We start from the raw sequence: 15,343 nt of genomic DNA, 5'->3' as shown, positions 1-15,343 counted from the left end.
TATCTCAACACCACATGTTCTTATTCACATGGTTGTTTAGAGAACTGAACAGTATTTATCTGATGGATTTGAGTGGTTTTCATAACAGATTCTTGAATATAACTTATTGCAATGGTGTGATACACTAACACTAAGAGATATATATTCAATCCTTAACCACCAAACACTCAACAAAGCCCTTTGAAAGTCTTTTTTAAAAAAAAAAATACTCCAGAAATTTTCACACAGAATCCTGAAACTGAGCAGGGGAGAACATTCATCTCAGCAGGCCTGCTGAGTAGTCAAAATGGCACTCAATGTGTGTGCAAAATTGTAAGCAGGTCAGGAGGGTATAGGCTGCGAATCCCATGAGAAATTTACAGTGGAGCACTGTCCTGTTTGAAAGTTGAAGAGGGAGAAAGAAGTTGTAAAAAAAAGAGAAACCAACCACCATGCGGGAATCCTCTCAGAAATAAATCAATTACTGAACCCTCATTTAGACACACGTTTCTCATTGGCTCCTCAAAACGCTCACTAGCACAACAGCACAAAGAAAATGGCCGCCCAATTTGACCTCTGGTGTGTCAGGGACACACCCTCCAAGTGTCCCTATTTTCCAGGGACGGTCCTGAAATTATGAAAGCCATCCCGGCTTCTGATTTGATTCCAGAATGGCCCTATTTTCCCCACCAGTGGTGCCACTGCCATGCTCAAGGAGGGGGATGAGCTGGCACTTGTCCTGAGAGACTCTGGCAGCGGCAGCAGCAGGGGTGGGTGTGACGTTAACATATGAGAGTGCTGGAGGTGAAATAGTTAAACAGGTTACCCAATCAGAACCCAGGGGGGTGGAGTGAGAGGGACTATAAAACCAGCTTTAGGAGGGGCGAAGGAGAGAATTCGTTGGGAGTTGGGTGGTTGGTTGGAGTGGGAGTGAATTGGGATAGAGTCTGTGGGAAGGTTGAGTTAGTGTAGCGAAATAAGCTGAGTCAGGAACAGTTAGGAACTAGGAAGACAAGTAAATATCTGAGAGGTGGTTTAGTGAGCGAGAGCAGGTAGCGGAAGTTATAGGTCTGGATAGGTACCCCATGATTGTAATTGACCGATACTGTTTATGAAACCACACTCTTGTTAAACGGCAATGAATAACCAGAAGTTTATGTTCCAATTTAACCCTGACTGGACTCAGTATTGTACCAGGTAGGGCCTGGGTGGTGGCAGCGAGAAATAAAGTGGTGGCACAGGGATCAATAGATGGTGAAACGTCCGAGGACCCTGTGTGATTGCCACAGTGGGCTGTGAGGGAGCATCCTGTTTCCTCTTTGTGGCCTCTCCATAGCCGCTGCTGCCGGCCTCCTCCTGTGGGCAGCTCGTAGCAGCTGCTGGCGAGCAGGCGAGGAGGAGGAAAGGCTGAGACCAAGCCCCACATGATGCGCCAGCTCTTAGGGGCAGGCAGAGGGCAGGGCCACCCTGGACAGGAAGAAAGGGGGAGCAGATTGGTGTGAAAGGAGTCTTGATTTTTTAAAAAGAATGCTTTGTGCGTCTACGTCTAATCTCGCCCCTCTCTAAAATTTATTTATTGGTGTTTTTTTCTTCTTTTTGTAAATCTAAAGTTAAAGGTAAAGGACCCCTGATGGTTAAGTCCAGTTGCGGATGATTCTGGGGTTGCGGCGCTCATCTCGCTTTACTGGCCGAGGGAGCCGGTGTTTGTCCACAGACAGTTTTTCCGGGTCATGTGGCCAGTATGACTAAGCTGCTTCTGGCACAACGGAACACTGAAACCAGAGCAGCGCACGGAAACGCCATTTACCTTCCCGCCAGAGCAGTACCTATTTATCTACTTGCACTTTTTGGCGTGCTTTCGAACGGCTAGGTTGGCAGGAGCTGGGACCGAACAATGGGAGCTCATCCCGTCGCGGGAATTCAAACCGCGAACTTCTGATCAGCAAGTCCAAGAGACTCAGTGGTTTAGACCACAATGCCAAAATAAGATTGGAATCAATGGTTTTTCTCAGGATGGTATATATATATCACTCACTATCTGTTTTGTATAAGTTTTCGTACATTACTATGGAGTATTTGTATTCCTTTGTGTTTTTTGTTTGTTTTTCTTTTGATTGTGCAGTTTTACAAGCATGTGTGTAAGCATTGTAAATAAACTCAATAAAAAAAAATTAAAAAGGGGTTTTCTCAGGATGGTGAAGGGTGTGTGTGCTGTGTCCTGTTGGTATAGTGGTGGCTGGCAAAAAGGGGAAGGACCAAAAAATAGGGAGTCGAGGAGGGTCAGTTGGGGGGGTGGAGTGAGAAATGTCCCTATTTTCATCTTGTTGGAGGGTATGCAGAGATGGCTCCTGTTAGATTCCACTTTCAGGCTTTGGCCCAAAACACGTTCTGCATACCTAGGAGAGTAAGAGATCTTTTACTTGGAACACCATTAATCTTGAATGAACCAGGAGAGAGACTGGGGCTGCAAAGTCACCATTCATCACTCCTCCCCAAAGAATTATGTGAACCGTCATTTACCCCTCACAGAGCTACAGTTCCCAAAACTACAGTTCCCAGGACTCAACGGGGGAAGATGTATGTTGTAAAAGTGCTTTAAATGTATCATGTGTATACAACCTGGGAGTTGCAAATTTCCATTTTAAAGCGTTTGCTTTTTCTCTTACTATTGCTTTTGGCATGGGGAAGTGAATACAGCAGGCTAACTCACCAAATCACAAACATAGCCCGAGTTCTTTAGCTGAAAGAACAAGTGGAGCGAAGCTGTTTTCTATCATCCTTGGGCTTTAGCAGCAAGGCAAGAATACAGGGCTTCCCTGTTGGATGTTTTCTACTACCAAAACAGAGGCTACCTGGAATTTGCATTGGATGTGGGGAACCAATAAACAAAAAAGGGATTTACAGTGGCACCTAAACCCCGAATTACCTGGGCGCTGCTTTAGAAAGGCCCTTTGAAACACTTCTCTTCTCTGGTGTGGCCTAGACAGCCTTGTCTAGTCCACACACAAAGCTAGCACCCCAGTCATTGATAAATCATTGTTTCCCGGCACATTGACAAGTTTTTCCTAAGCATCCATGGCCAATTATTGAATCATGGGCCCTAAGCTGACTCCCCCACTGACAATGGCCCATATGGAGTTCGCCTCCCGAACAGATGTTTTTGCTCTGTTGTTCGTATGGTCACTGACCCCATTTTAATGCATCATTCTTTCCCTCTCCGTTAAAGATTCAAATTCAGATAAAACTTCAGGGGGTTTTTTTCTAAGGCAAACAGTAAATAAATGTCCCCTTGTCAAACCACTGAGAGCCTCGTTAGCTTCAAAGTTTATAGTGGAGAATGGAGAATGGAGACTAAAACTTGTTGCCTCCTTATTTATGTGCTTTGGTACACATTATTTCACATTATTGTTACATGGTGATGTCATCACGGCTGTTCCAGCTCTCCAGCCTTCCATTTCAAATTCAATGTAGCTGGAAAATAAAGAGCTATAAGGTTGGCAACCTGTCCCAGCACATAGACACACACTGTTAGGAAAATAATAAAACAGATCCCAGGCACACGTAACTAAGTTCCACCTCATTCTTTGTCCTGTTTAGAACATAAGCATGCTCTCTCTCTTCCCCACTCCCCCTGCAAAATTCTGCTGTCTGAATAATTTTCTAATTTTCAGAAAGCAAAATTGTCTATGTTGAAATCTGACCTTGCATTTCACCTTTCCCATTTGGGTTTCAAAAGCTGACACATGACTTTCAAGATTGCTTCGTAAAGGTAAAGGGACCCCTGACCATTAGGTCCAGTCGTGGCCGAATCTGGGGTTGCAGCGCTTTATTGGCCAAGGGAGCCGGCGTACAGCTTCCGGGTCATATGGCCAGCATGACTAAGCCGCTTCTGGCAAACCAGAGCAGCGCACAGAAACGCCGTTTACCTTCCCGCCGGAGTGGTACCTATTTATCTACTTGCACTTTGACATGCTTTCAAACTGCTAGGTTGGCAGGAGCAGGGACCGAGCAGTGGGAGCTCACCCCGTCGCGGGGATTCGAACCACCGACCTTCTGATCGGCAAGTCCTAGGCTCTGTGGTTTAACCCACAGCGCCACCCGCATCCCGAAGATTGCTTACAAAACCAAAAAAAGAACTGGTTACACAAATGAAGTTTACGTAAAATATTAAACCTATGTTAAGTCTTCTATCAGATACCATTAAGTGTTAATTGCTATGTGTCCCGTTCAAAACTAGAGGTGGCGCCATTAGAAACAATAGACACAGGGAGCAAATTTCATCAGAACTGCAGCACACAGGAAGGTGAGGTTTAACTCTTTGCTCCAGAGCTTCAATTCCACTCCCTGCCCCCACCCCATAATCCTCCCCCCAGTACTATTGCTAACCCTAAACACAAAGTTCCCATTGGTTGAAATGAGAGCTTTCTCCCTTAGACTAACTAGTGTAGACAGGAAAGATTTTCGTAAGGATTGCTGCTGAGGAGGGAAATATCACCGTCTCCTACTGGTGGTAAGTTAGGAAATGGGGTCAGGTTTCTTTCCCCTTCAACGTGCTCCTCTTTTGTGTAGGTAACAGACCACCACCCCTGCTTTATATATGGAAGGCAGCAAACATGTTCTTAACATATACACATATGCACAGTTATCCTGCTCATCTAGTTTGACCCTAAAGCTGCAGCACATTCGCTCGGAATGAGGTTTTATTGCATGCAATTGGGTGTAGTTTGTTTTACACTGTTTGGTGGGTCACCATCAAACATGCTAAGTTGTCCCATTCAGAGCTCATCGGTATAATCATTTTATTACGGTCCATGACCAGTATCAAGGCAGAGCTCATCATTTTCATTGAACTTAGTAAAAGTAACTGCTGAGTCCCATTGTTTACTAGGGTCTTCACCAGCTCAACCTACAGCAGAGATCTGAACCACATCCTGGAATGTAAAATCTGGAGTGTGAACTCCTTTTATCCCAGTAGTTTTGCCAGTGTTTACTTAGGTCCTTCTCTCAGATATCCCTCTAGCCAAAGCCTACCTATTATTTATTTGAACCGGGAAAGCAAGCTACTGTTCCAGACTTTGTACATGTTGTATATGAGTTCTACCCTCAGGGTAGTTACTTTTTCCTCTTCCATCTCCAGCTAACCTGATTTTTTTTTCTGATGAGTCTCAATGGCAGCTACTGGGGGCATGCAAAGCTTGGTGTTTACTTGCAGTTCCGGTCCAACACATTTTGCTGCCTGATGCAAACCCCAAATGCTTTCACCACTAGGTGCAAACACTGTAAAAGTCTTGTTACATCATTTATATGCCAATTCACACTTTCAGCTGGTTGTCACCATCACCATACTGCAATCTGAAGCAGATTGTTTCACCCTGAAGTGGCTGTAGCCACTATGCTTCCTAACTTCCTGTTGCTGAGCCTTAGCTGAGCCTAACTTCCTGTTGCGTAGCCACTACACTTCCTAACTTCCTGTTGCTGAGCCTTTGCTGAGCCTAACTTCCTGTTGTGTAGCCACTACACTTCCTAACTTCCTGTTGCTGGGCCTAACTTCCTGTTGCTGAGCCTTTAAGAGCTGTTAGATCAGCAGTCAAACCATAAAGATGTCACATGCACAGGCTCAGAGTCATGCCCAATATTGCGAGGGCTGTGTGTGCCTCCCAATGTGAAATTTGTGTGCCAGGCCACATTGGTCGGCCCAGGGCGACATCCTGCCAGGCCGCACCACATCCGGAGATGCCCCATGGCCCTGAGTGACATGCCGCCAGGTCTCCTCTGCCCCCTCAAGATGGGGGGGGGGAGCAGACATGGGGAGGACTGTCGAAGCCTCAGCCCCAAAGAGTTGCCACGCCTGGTCACAAGGAATGTCCCTACTGAGTACATGTTGTGTGTAGTTAATGTCCCAGATTCCATCTCTGAAATCCCAAGTTACTTTCTCCCCCTTTAGATAAAAAATATGTCCATGTACTGTAATATTAGATGAAAAAACAACAACAACCACACAAGGATTTTGGGAAATGATACATAATGAGTTGGAAAAAAATGTTTTAAATTATCTTTTCTAAAAAACAACCCAAAGCCTTCCTTTTAGGAATTCTAAGTACCGAAATCCAAAGGGATCAGAAAAGACTATTTATGTATGCAACCACGGTTCTGCGAATGTTATTGACCCAGAGATGTAAAGAAGATACAGTCCCTACTTGAGAAGAATGGCAGATCAAATTGATGGATTATGTCGAAAATGGCTAAAACAACCAAAAGAATCAGGAAAACCATAATCTTAATAAGGAATGGGGGGAAATTTATAACTTATCTTAAACACCACTGTAAACAGTAAGAAGAAGAAGAAGAAGAAGAAGAAGAAGAAGAAGAAGAAGAAGAAGAAGAGGAGAAAATCTGAAAAGGTAAGGAAACTTTGTGTCTCGGCTCTAGGACATAGCTCTCTACAGTACATAACAATCACGGAGATTCCTCAGCATTCCTCAAATGCAATCCCAGCAATTGCTCACACATATCACACATTGGTTTATGTTTGCAGAACTCAGGACAGCTTGTGCCTAAGTGAGTTCTCCACACTGGTTCCAAAAGAGTGACCAATGGATTCCTTCACTTTTAGCTACATTATCCAAACACTCTTTTTCTTTCTTTCACTGCACTGAGAGTGACTCTGAAGCCAAACAGCTGGAAAACATGCAGTGTGTATATTACACTTCATACATTATTACTACCATCTCTGTTAACACATTGCATACTTTAACAAAATCCTTCTTCAACTGACACTTGTTAGAGTCTGGGATCCAGTATGATCAATGGTCTACTACCAAGATCTGTAAATGGGAACTTAATGTCAAAAAGTGCTTTTGGAGACAAAATATTGGTATAATGTTTAAAATACAGACTCAAGTGTTCCACTTTGGAGAAGTTAGCATTGTGGCATAATGATAACATACTCGAGAAAACTCAGTATTTGCAGTGATTTCGTTGTTCCCACTAGCAATAGAATAAATGCAAAGTGTAGCTTTGTCATTAACAGGACTGCAAAAATTATGTAACCAAAAGAAACTGATTTTACTGCTGTTATCACTTAAATACCCTTGTAGATGATAGGAAAGACTGCTCCAAACCTCAGAAAATGGGCATTAAAATGGCAAACTCTTGTACTGAGGTTGCAACTCAGTTTGATTATTTATTTCTGGTTTTTTTTCCATTTCCTTGTGAGCAACAAGTTGATACGTATATATTCAACAAGATATATCCTACTAAACATAACACCTGAATTTGATGAATTTTGCAGCCCTGATAAATCCATTCTCTCTTTACTTACCACAACCACATACCATTTGTGTACACGTAAGGCAAAAAGGGACGTGGGTGGCGCTGTGGGTTAAAACACAGAGCCTAGAACCTGCCGATCAGAAGGTCAGCGGTTCAAATCCCTGTGACGGGGTGAGCTCCCGTTGCTCGGTCCCTGCTCCTGCCAACCTAGCAGTTCGAAAGCACGTCAAAGTGCAAGTAGATAAATAGATTCCGCTCCGGAGGGAAGGTTAATGGCGTTCCTGTGTTCTGGTTCACCAGAAGCGGCTTAGTCATGCTGGTCAAATGACCCGGAAGCTGTACGCCGGCTCCCTTGGCCAATAAAGCGAGATGAGTGCCGCAACCCCAGAGTCGGCCACGACTGGACCTAATGGTCAGGGGTCCCTTTACCTTTACCTAAAGACAAAAAGGAGAGAAAGCATGTCAGATTCTACAAAAAAAAAAAAAATACTAAACAATGTCAAACCTCCTGCCGGCACTTTAAATTAAAAATTAAAAAACAGGAAACCCACAGAGAATGAAAGAGGGAAAGGGAAAGGATGGTGGTAGTATAAGACGTGTTATTAATCTGCACCCCTTCCTTTCCCCCACGACAAAATATTAATTCTTTTTTTTAAAAAATGATATTTATTAAGGTTTCAAAAGAAAAGAAAAATTACATAGATAAAAACAAAAAACAAAAAAGAAAGAGATAAAAAAGAGAAAAAATACAAAATACCTAATACAGAAAAAAGATTAAAAAACACTTAAAAACAAATCAATCTTTCATATCTTACACTTCATTTCCTTGCTTCCCTGACCTCCTCTCACCTCCCTTTTTTGTATTCCAGTTCAATTAGTTAATTCAGCAATTCCTTTCCCTCTTTGTTTTTATCTTAATCCTTAAACTTAATATATTATAACTTTAGATTTTCACCTGTTAACAATCCATTTTTATATACATCTATAACATTGCTGCTAAAACCACTTAACTTCATTCCGTCATCATTCTAACATTCATTAATTTTGCAGTATTTCTGTAAATAGTCTTTAAATTTCTTCCAATCTTCTTCCACCGACTCTTCTCCCTGGTCTCGGATTCTGCCAGTCATTTCCGCCAGTTCCATATAGTCCATCATCTTCATCTGCCATTCTTCCAGAGTGGGTAAATCTTGTGTCTTCCAGTACTTTGCAGTAAGTATTCTTGCTGCTGTTGTGGCATACATAAAGAGAGTTCTGTCCTGACAAAATATTAATTCTTTTGTTGGAGGTGCGAATCAGCTCAGACTAGGGATGGAAGAGAAATTCAATTCACTTTGCATTTTCATGCGAGTCTATCCAACCTGCACTTCCTGGGGGGGAAATGTGAACTGAAATGCAGCTATTCTGTGGAATTTGTACTTCTCTGAATTTTGTGATGCTATGCTATTTCACCCTAGCTTGAAAATGAAGCATTTGCAGATTGACACCAGAGCTGTACAGCTTCAGTTGAAGTGATATGCTAGATACCTGCTCCACTCAAATACTCTGGGCCCAAACACCCCAAGCTATAAAAATGAGGAGCGTGAGGGGAAAGGGAGTTTAGGGGATAAGTAGGAAGGGAATCATAGTACAGGAACTGAAGCTGCGTCGTAGGAAAATAGGAGCGAGGTGACCAGGAAACAATACATACAGATGTTGAAACAGTCCAACAGGATCAGTCTAACAGTCTGTGCCATCAAACAATGGTAGGATGGGACATGCCAATTACTGCAGAAACACGTCATCACAAACCATGCTAGCATGCCAGTTGTACAGGATCTTCCAGGGAGCGGATAGCGCTGTGGTCTAAACCACTGAGCCTCTTGGGCTTGCCGATTGGAAGGTCAGAAGTTTGAATCCGTGCAATGGGGTGAGCTCCTGTCGCTCTGTCCCAGCTCCTGCCAACCTAGCAGTTCGAAAGTAGGCCAGTGCAAGTAGATAAATAGGTACCACTGTGGTAGGAAGGTGAATGGCGTTTCTGTGCACTCTGGTTTCTGTCACGGTGTCCCATTGCGCCAGAAGCTGTTTAGTCATGCTGGACACATGATTTGGAAAGCTGTCTGTGGACAAACACCGGCTCCCTTGATCTGAAAGCGAGATGAGCGCTGCAACCCCATAGTTGCCTTTGACTGGACTTAACCATCCAGGGGTCCTTTGCTTTTTTTTTTTTTAACAGGATCTTCCACTGGTGTTCCTCTGAGGTGTGAGAAATATTTAGCATCAGAATTTTCGCACCATGTTGCCTTTAAACAACTAGCCCTTTTTGGTTTCAGAGGCAATGAAATTCTATTTGTACACCGATGAGAGCAAATAATTCATGATCTGTTGCTATTTCACACATTTGCAAAATTATTCAGATGCTGTATTACTCGAACCATTGTCACCTTGCCATGCAAGAAAGGATCTTGCCTGGTAGGGAAGGTTATATTTTGAAATGAAAACACTCTTAATTCAACATTTTCAGCTTCACTCCATGAGGTCAAGGAGTGCTGACATAATATCCCCAAAGTGCCCTGGGAAATAAAAACGGTGATGACAAGAGAATGGAAACAACTTGTAAGTCAGAAAGATAAAAGAATGGGAGGCTGTTTTATAGAAATCACTTCCAAGAGTTGGACATCTAATTAACACAAATTCGTTCTCATCCAGAACCTTTGAAATTTTCTGTTTCTGAAAAGAAAATATACTGATTTTTTTTTTTGTTTTCTGTTTTATAATCCTTTAAATCGAAAACATATGAAAGAAGTTTATGCAATATCATGTGGAAACCATTATGTGCCTCTTTAGTTTTCAAGCTTATGAACAAAGTTCTGCACTACTTACATAAGTTGTAAGGGGGAGCTTTTCAAGAACAGAACTCCTCACAAAGCGAAATAAGCTGTACGCTATTAAATATTCTATTGTAAAATGTAGCAGTCTCTGAGCATGTGCTAGTACAGTAGAAGCACAGAGTTATTAATTCTTCACCCTTGTTTTAGCTCTGGAGCGTTCCAAACAGACCATCTATATATCTCAACTGAAAAAGCATACTTTAATTCCTATGAATTGAATTCCTGTATACAAATCCTGAACAGTGGTACCTCTGGTTAAGAACTTAATTCGTTCTGGAGGTCCATTCTTAACCTGAAATTGTTCTTAACCTGAGGTACCACTATAGCTAATGGGGCCTCCTGCTGCCGCCACGCGATTTCTGTTCTCATCCTGAGGTAAAGTTCTTAACCCGAGGTACTATTTCTGAGTTAGCGGAGACAGTAACCTGAAGCGTCTGTAACCCGAGGTACCACTGTACTCTGAATACATGATGCAAATTATGTATTCGTTCAGAATTTGGGGAAGCATCAGATCACCAGCTATTTACTTATTTATTTATTTACTTCATCAAACGCATATACTGCTTGATTGTAAAAAACGACCAAACTCAAAGTTGTTTTCCAAAAGAATAAAACAGTAAAACTGTTGGTAAAAACATCTAACAATTTAAAATAAAAATAAAATTGGTGTGAAACTGCAGAAAAAGATTAAAATACAAATCAACATTCTACGTATCTGGGTAGACTTGTCTAAACAAAAACGTTTTTAGCGGCGTTGAAAATAGTACTTTGGGGTTCTAACAGTCTGCACCCCTCACTGACCTTTCTATGGGCTCTCCTTTGATGTTTTGCCTGGCTGCACTGTATCCTTGAATTATGTCAACTCTTCTTCTTTTCTTGGATGGTGAGAGAGATATATGGATGTGTTCCTGCTGCAGAAATCTCTGAATCTGTAGAGCTGAAATGTATCCAGCTGTACAAAGGTACAAAGAGTCCAGACCTGTCGGGGAACTGCCATCAGCTCAGAGGCGAGATGGAAGGGCAGTTGTGTTATAGGAAGCCTCCGAAAATCTTGCGAAGCAGTTCCTCTTCCAGCGAAGCGGAAAGCCCCACCTCCAGTGGAGAAGAGGTGCAGGGACCAGAGGATGCTAGGGAGAGCGTTAACACCAAGCCTGAGCAAACCGGAGAGGCGGGGAGCACGCCCTTACCAGCGCCCATTCTGCGCAGTAGACTCTGGCGCAGGGAGAGGAGGAAAAGGCTGGGCGTGACACAACTTTTATGCTGGGGGAGGTACAAAAACCGACCACTCCCAGATTCTGCTAGCGATTGAGCCAGACATGAACTTACGACGCTCTTCACTGTAAATAGTTTGCACCGAGAATAAAACCTGTAAAAGACAGGTCGGAGTCTTGCCTGGTTATTCTTGAGCATCAGCATCTGACAGGACTCTCCAAGTTTCCCTGTTTATTGGCAGGTACGGAATAAGACTTCCCTATTTCATCAGAGAAATGCAGGCACGCGCTGATGCTGGGCACCCATAGTGTGTGGCCCAAGTCAGTGCCCATGGGGAGTCATATCTGTCATACTGCCAGCCTTTGCTTTTGGTCTGTCCATCATTGGAGAGCAGAGAGGGCACAGTCCAATCTTTTTGTGCTAAGTATTGTTTTTAGAAGACTAAAACTAGGAGGAGCTTGTGGACTTCATTAAGGCCTCCCTACCCTCTTTTGAGCTGTGTGTGCATATCTTTAGAATAGGGAATATCATTAGAAGCAACCTCTGTCCTTAAAATATTTTGGATTAAATAAAAGTTGTCTGGAAAGATAGGAAAAACACTTCAGGCTGCTCTTCATTTGATCTTGTTTGGACCCTTCTTAAATTCATTAACAAAGGAGTGGTAGTGGAATCATATGAGTTGAACGGGAGCAGGATCAGAAGAACCTACTTTTTATGAAGAAAAGTATATAGATAGAAAGCTTCAGTGTCATTTCCAAGAAATGAGGAAAAATAAGAAATTATGCATTATTGGCCAAATCATGGTTGCTTTTATTTTGCTCCATATCATCTGGAGTTAATGAAACATTACAGAGGATGTCTGTATTCTCATATGAACACGGTATCTTATATTGCAGCGCTGTGCATTTAGGGTTTTATGACATTAAAAAAGAGAGAGAGAGCACATAAAAGGACTGGTAGATAAAATTATGCCATATAGTCGATGGCTCAATTTCCTGTAGATAGTTCTGGCCATGACATATTAAAATAATACTAAGCCCCAAAGATTCTGATACAAGCTTAAGGAGGGCAGATTCATGAAGAGAGGCGATTTGAACAGAAATAAAGGGTAACACTGGCCCATTCAAGGACTTGTGACGAAAGCCAGAAACCCCAGTTGGGTATTGGGGCAATCCTTTGTTTTGGATGGAGGGGAGGTTGTAGTCTCTGCCTGCCCCTTCAAATACTTGGGTATCCCGTTAAAGGGATCTGGGGGGGAATGGCCAGGGCTGAGTGTCCAGGTGGGGCCAGGGCCGAGGGCACTACCCCAGGCAGCAGTCCCTGTGGGGTTCACCCTATTTGATGTAAGTCTCTTTTTTAAAAAAAACAAACTTTTTTAATTCAAAATTAAAACAAAACATATTATCCAGAAACATATCATCCTTATTTCCCCCCCATTTTTCCTCTCTCCCCCCACCCTCCCACACAAAACCCACCCACCCCACCCCCCAGCTTCCCTCAGTTCCAGTCTTTGATTTCTCTAAGAATGCTGTTTTCTGCATGTTACACAGTTGTATAGATCCTCAAACTATTTAGCTGATTATTATCAATAGAAAGTTTGTGAATGTTTATTCAAAGCCAGCCAAGGAGTCCAGTTCATTTTGTTGCGTCTTCAGATACTTTGCAAAGGGTTCCCATTCATCTTTAAAGTCACAGTTATCCTTGTCCCGTAGTTTATATGTCAGTTTTGCCAGTTCTGAATAGTCCATCAATTTTTCTTGCCATGATTCTTTAGTTGGGGTTTCTTCAGTCTTCCATCCTTGTGCTATTAGAACTCTCATGGCCTGATGTAAGTCTTAAGAACCCCTGCCTGGATTAACCACGCGTCACTTCCAGCAGTTGGGCTGGAAGTATTTAGATTGTAGTTGGACTGTCTTGATTATCAATAAATGTTCTTAAATTTTGTATATACATATTACCCAAAACCCCCCACAAAAAATGAAATATTCTTGGCCGATACACCTAACCTTCAAGAGGAGAGGGGTTTGGTTGAAATAACAAGCTTGCATTATCAGTTCATTCTCCATTCCTTCAAGTAAATGTACAGAAATCTTGGAAAATATGAAAGCACAGTGTACAAAACTACATACAAAAAACCCAGAAAGCATCTAATGATGAACAAAAAAGGGAGAAATGCTTCTCAGAGATATTGGAAAGAATTGTTGTTTATTGTTATATTATCCCAATACGTTTTAAAGCCTTGCTTACAATAGGGTTGCCATATTTCAAAAATGTTAAAAAATGATACCCTGAAAGTTTTGAAAGACCTCAAAATTGTTGAGCTTTTTTCTTACAAAAACGTCAAAAAAACCATGTGATTTTTTTGATTGACTTGCCTAAGATCCAGGACAAAACGCTGCCTTTCAGAAATTCCTTCCGGGCATCAATTCCACCTTTGAAATCCCAGTAATGTCCGGGAAAATCCGGGCGTATGGCAGCCCTAGCTTACAGGGCAAAGCAAGCATTTCTTCCTATTTTTATTGTTTACAAAAATGTACGTCCAAACAATGTACAAAATCTCCTGTTTATGTTGACAGTTGGTACATATTGCATAAAGAGGTAAGAAATTGCTGTTACAGGGTCAGGTGGGGTAGGCATCTAGTTCATCCACATTTTATTAAACCTGGTCAGATGGGATGAGAAGCCTTCATAATATAAAATCAAAATGTGGTGGCAATAAGCCCAGTTTACCACAAACTATCACCACCTCTTAGAATAAAATTCAGCTTTCTTCAAGGTAGACAGCAGCAGAAAGTAGTCACCAAAATATTTTTAAGGTTTACTTTATCTAGGAGTCACACATTCATGACCAAGAGTGACTGGATCTGTCTATTGTGTGCTTCCTCTGTCGTCCTTGTGTTTCAGACATTTCCCTGTGCTCAGTTGGGACTGAAGGAAGAGGGAGGTGGAACAGAGATAAAGTTAGGAGGTAATGTGTGCTTGTGGCAAGATTATGTCAGCCCACATGATGTAAACACCCTGACTTGGGAGTTACAGAAAGAAGCTGTGCTATCGAAATTGCTTTTTCAGTAACGTGTCTGTGCAAAGAGATCAATGCTTGCGTTTGTTTAAAAACACGATCTTAAGTAGAAAAAAGGTTTCTCTTCTTAAGATGAATGTTACATCTGTTATCTATACTATCTGCTTTTCTTTTAAATAATTGCCACTTGAAATCTAGTTCAAAGTTATTTGGATTTCGTACAAAGGGTGATTGGCCACCAATGGCTTCACGGTTTGGATTTTGCTAATCGATCTTTCTTGGCACGTCGTATTACCACCATTCTTACCTAATGTTACACAAACGTCCAGAGTTAAGACAAAGCCACTAATTTGCATTTAATTTTGTTTAAAATGGCAGCACTGCCCAAACAGCATGCCGTTATAACAGAGTCAACATGTGTGGTCATTGTTTAAGAAATATTGCTCCTTCTGTGAAAAGTTATACATTGAAAAAGAGTACTTTTCATCATCTACAGTGTTCCTGTTCCAGTTACACATTAGCACCCATGGGATGAAGACAGATGCAACAAAGCAGAAGAAATCACAGCTTGTTCGCCACACCGATACGCACAAACATACCCAATGTGTGCTTGGCTTCATAACTTAAATGGCAGATCCACACACAAGCAAGTTGAGTGCTGATTCAGCCAAGGAGTTCCAGACTGAATAAACCTATAGTAGCATTGCCAGTTCCCAAATAAATGTAGCCATTTTCAGGGCGCTCCATTCTTCAAACAGCTCCTGTCCTCCACATGGTCATGCTCAATTGGGAACAGGAAAGAGCATCATTGCCTTTGCAATTAAATTTGCCTATCTTGACTAGTATTTTAAAGTTTGGGCAGCTTAACTTTTTAAACAAAGCAAACCGTGTCTATCTTGGCTGCAAAAGAAGAAAGAGGCACGCTTGGATTAGTTGTTTCCCCTTAGATGGCCAAAGTAGCCTCCTTCCACTATTTATTCCTGCTTTGGTG

This window comes from Podarcis pityusensis (assembly GCF_964106645.2).
Source record: "Podarcis pityusensis genome assembly, chromosome: 11".
Taxonomy (NCBI): Eukaryota; Metazoa; Chordata; class Lepidosauria; order Squamata; family Lacertidae; genus Podarcis; species Podarcis pityusensis.
The sequence above is the reverse complement of the archived record's forward strand: the minus strand, read 5'-3'. Positions refer to the sequence as shown.